General features: G+C 44.5%; 2 non-coding genes across 2 annotated transcripts; both read right to left on the reverse strand.

Moving 5' to 3' along the window:
* Positions 1–338: 338 nt before the first annotated feature.
* On the reverse strand, positions 339–493 carry LOC113378935. The gene has a single exon (XR_003367279.1). It is a non-coding gene; the product is annotated as a 5.8S ribosomal RNA (ribosomal RNA).
* Positions 494–1,190: 697 nt separating this feature from the next.
* LOC113378901 lies at positions 1,191–3,117 on the reverse strand. The gene has a single exon (XR_003367248.1). It is a non-coding gene; the product is annotated as a small subunit ribosomal RNA (ribosomal RNA).
* Positions 3,118–4,614: the final 1,497 nt, after the last annotated feature.

The following is a 4,614-nucleotide window of genomic DNA, read 5'->3' on the forward strand; positions in this document are numbered from 1 at the left end:
CTCTGAGGTCGTATTATGATTATGATGTGCTCGCAAACGTTAGTAAGCAAGCGCACACAAAATCGACGAGGAACCTTTGAATCGTCCAAATTTGCCGGAACGAAACCGCATTTCGAAGAGTTCGGGTTTCCGGTTATCGGGAGGGTCGCAAGAATATAAAATCTCTAGGACACACAACCCGCCGTAATCCCACAGAACGTCAACGAACGGTAATGTCCGATGTTGCAAAGTGGACTGGCTCACACGTTGAGTGAATTATTTAAGAGCACGCATTTACGCGAAACTCCATCATTCGCCGGCAAGCCGTTTAAAGCAAGCGGCAGTCTGGTAATGTTATACGACTCTCAGCCAGAGGTGGTCCGGGAACAGTATCCGAGGACCGCAATGTGCGTTCGAAATGTCAATGTTCATGTATCCTGCAGTTCACATGTCGACGCGCAATTAGCTGCGTTCTTCATCGACCCACGAGCCAAGTGATCCACCGTTCAGGGTGATTTTATATATATTTATACATGTTTCGATCGTGATCCCTCGAAATCGTTTAAGATAACTCGGGCGATTCTGAAACTAGTATGATTATTATGGTTACAATTAGTACACCGTAAAGCTTTCGCGTTTCGGTCCGAGATACAAAATCTCGTTTCAAAATTGAAATATGAATATTTCACTGTGTGTGAGATTGAAAAATCTGCTTTCGCTGATTTTTCATTTTCTTAAAACAACGCAATGAAGCGAATGTTCAAATTCGCACAATTTGAATAAAATGTGCAGAGTATATAGAATACTAACGCAAGCGTTTACTACAATCGACTTTAAAACACTAGACTTTCATCTAGCGCCCAAAGAATTGATTGAGCTATGCGTTTAAAGTATAATATTCAAAAAGAACGCCGTTTTCACAACGAACTTCGTCATTCGCTCAGGCATCTGGCGATACCGAGCAGATATACATGGCAGTGCTCTCACACAATGCATAAGAGCGCTAAGCGGTTGTAAACTGCGTCACGCTGCTTTTGCACACTGCGCAATATTTTGCGACTAGCTCCGGTCAAACGTTAATGAAACGAATGATCATTGCCAGAGGCTTTTGCCCACAGTATATTATACTATGGGAGCGCACAACATTTAGTCTGCAACATTATATTGCGACATATAGCACACGTTTCATTCACTTAATAGTAAATGTACGTTAATGATCCTTCCGCAGGTTCACCTACGGAAACCTTGTTACGACTTTTACTTCCTCTAAATAATCAAGTTTGGTTATCTTCCCAGCAACATCGGCAATGTCGAAACGCTGCCGCGCACCGGTCCGAAGACCTCACTAAATAATTCAATCGGTAGTAGCGACGGGCGGTGTGTACAAAGGGCAGGGACATAATCAACGCAAGCTTATGACTCGCGCTTACTAGGAATTCCTCGTTCATGGGGAAGAATTGCAAGCCCCAATCCCTAGCACGAAGAGGCTTCAACGGATTACCCGGACCTTTCGGCCAAGGAAAACCTGCTGATCTCTTCAGTGTAGCGCGCGTGCGGCCCAGAACATCTAAGGGCATCACAGACCTGTTATTGCTCAATTTCGTGCGACTAAATGTCGCCTGTCCCTCTAAGAAGATATATTTGTACGCCGGTAGTGAGAACCACAACCAACAACGACCGAAGCCGAAGCGGAGGGTCTTTGCGATACCAGAAAGTACGTCTATTTAGCAGGCTAGAGTCTCGTTCGTTATCAGAATTAACCAGACAAATCACTCCACCAACTAAGAACGGCCATGCACCACCACCCACCGAATCAAGAAAGAGCTCTCAATCTGTCAATCCTTCCGGTGTCTGGACCTGGTGAGGTTTCCCGTGTTGAGTCAAATTAAGCCGCAGGCTCCACTCCTTGTAGTGCCCTTCCGTCAATTCCTTTAAGTTTCAGCTTTGCAACCATACTTCCCCCGGAACCCAAAAGCTTTGGTTTCCCGGAAGCTGCCCGCCGAGTCATCGGAGGAACTTCGGCGGATCGCTAGCTGGCATCGTTTATGGTTAGAACTAGGGCGGTATCTGATCGCCTTCGAACCTCTAACTTTCGTTCTTGATTGATGAAAACACATTTGGCAAATGCTTTCGCTTCTGTCCGTCTTGCGACGATCCAAGAATTTCACCTCTAACGTCGCAATACGAATGCCCCCAGTTGTCCCTATTAATCATTACCTCGGAATTCCGAAAACCAACAAAATAGAACCGAGGTCCTATTCCATTATTCCATGCACACAATATTCAGGCGAATGAGCCTGCTTTAAGCACTCTAATTTGTTCAAAGTAAACGTACCGGCCCACCTCGACACTCGGTGAAGAGCACCTTGGTAGGATTTTGAGTTGGGCCGCCTTTTTACGGGCTAAGCCCACCGGTAGGACGTCCCACAGACATGCCAGTTGAACACCGCGAGCGGTGAACCGACAGTGTGGGACACAGATTCAACTACGAGCTTTTTAACCGCAACAACTTTAATATACGCTATTAGAGCTGGAATTACCGCGGCTGCTGGCACCAGACTGGCCCTCTAATAGATCCTCGTTAAAGGATTTAAAGTGTACTCATTCCGATTACGGGGCCTCGGATGAGTCCCGTATCGTTATTTTTCGTCACTACCTCCCCGTGCCGGGAGTGGGTAATTTGCGCGCCTGCTGCCTTCCTTGGATGTGGTAGCCGTTTCTCAGGCTCCCTCTCCGGAATCGAACCCTGATTCCCCGTTACCCGTAACAACCATGGTAGTCGCAGAAACTACCATCGACAGTTGATAAGGCAGACATTTGAAAGATGCGTCGCCGGTACTAGACCGTGCGATCGGCACAAAGTTATTCAGAGTCACCAAGTCAAACGGTGAGCAAGGCAAGCCCGCCACCGATTGGTTTTGATCTAATAAAAGCATTCCTTCCATCTCTGGTCGGAACTCTATTTGCATGTATTAGCTCTAGAATTACCACAGTTATCCAAGTAATGTGGGTACGATCTAAGGAACCATAACTGATGTAATGAGCCATTCGCGGTTTCACCTTAATGTGGCTTGCACTGAGACATGCATGGCTTAATCTTTGAGACAAGCATATACTACTGGCAGGATCAACCAGGGTGCTATATATATAATAGCATAGTGCGTAAATGTCCCTCGGCGTCACCCGAGAGACCACACTTTGTATAGAAAAGTTCGATGAATATTTCTAAACAACGAATTTTCTTACATATATATATCTGAGTCGTACGATATTCCCTGGACATGACGAACAGTTTACATCGCGACTTGATATTTTATATATTCTGCGCTTACACAGAGGCTAGACCTTTAACAACCGTCGAAACGGCGGTCCGTACATGAAATTTGCGGTCCGCAGACCCAGTTAATTTCAAACAGTCTCTTTACCCTTCGTTAGATTGAAAACGTCGGGGCGAATTCATTATAAGAATTCATCGTTATAACTAACTTTTATTCTCGCTCGGAGAGTATTGAGTTGATTGCATTTGTATATTTTATTTTCCGCATAAGAGTCTTTGCGTCAACGACACATGCCCGCGGATATGCTGTACAGTATGGTTGAACACTTATAAATAAGGTCCAGAACCCGGCCGTAAACCGACATCCGAACATATACGGCGTATATTATTCTAGACACGGTCTACGACAGTTTGACCTGCAGCGACGGGTCGCCTCGGGTTACCGTGCGAACCATCACCGCGATGGTCTGGACAGGCTATATGGCGGGTCGCAAGAAAATAAATTCTCTAGGACGCGCAACCACTTTAGCAATTTTAGAGCACGTTGTGGTCCAAAAACAAACGTCCTCGCTTTAAAATTGAAATATGAATATTTCACTGTGTGTGAGATTGAAAAATCTGCTTTCGCTGATTTTTCATTTTCTTAAAACAACGCAATGAAGCGAATGTTCAAATTCGCACAATTTGAATAAAATGTGCAGAGTATATAGAATACTAACGCAAGCGTTTACTACAATCGACTTTAAAACACTAGACTTTCATCTAGCGCCCAAAGAATTGATTGAGCTATGCGTTTAAAGTATAATATTCAAAAAGAACGCCGTTTTCACAACGAACTTCGTCATTCGCTCAGGCATCTGGCGATACCGAGCAGATATACATGGCAGTGCTCTCACACAATGCATAAGAGCGCTAAGCGGTTGTAAACTGCGTCACGCTGCTTTTGCACACTGCGCAATATTTTGCGACTAGCTCCGGTCAAACGTTAATGAAACGAATGATCATTGCCAGAAGCTTTTGCCCACAGTATATTATACTATAGGAGCGCACTTGATTACAGCAATAATTTGTCGAGTAATCACAAGATTTCATATTTGTGGTCAGCAGACCCAAATAATTTTAACTCGCACCGATCGAACGTTCATAAATGAATGATCCTCGGTGCGAGAAGCTTCGTCAGTTCTGCTGCACCACCCATCTATTTGACTTTAGTCCATTTGTAAAATCCTATATTATTAAAATATATAGATTTTATATTTGCGGTCCGCAGACCCAAATAATTTCAACTCGCTCCGATCAAACGTTCATAAAACGAAAGACCATCGCTGCGAGAAGCTTTGCTAGTTCTGCTATATTCA

This window comes from Ctenocephalides felis, unplaced genomic scaffold, assembly GCF_003426905.1.
Source record: "Ctenocephalides felis isolate EL2017-DRISC unplaced genomic scaffold, ASM342690v1 CF-g0.4_SCAFFOLD_01886, whole genome shotgun sequence".
Classification (NCBI taxonomy): domain Eukaryota; kingdom Metazoa; phylum Arthropoda; class Insecta; order Siphonaptera; family Pulicidae; genus Ctenocephalides; species Ctenocephalides felis.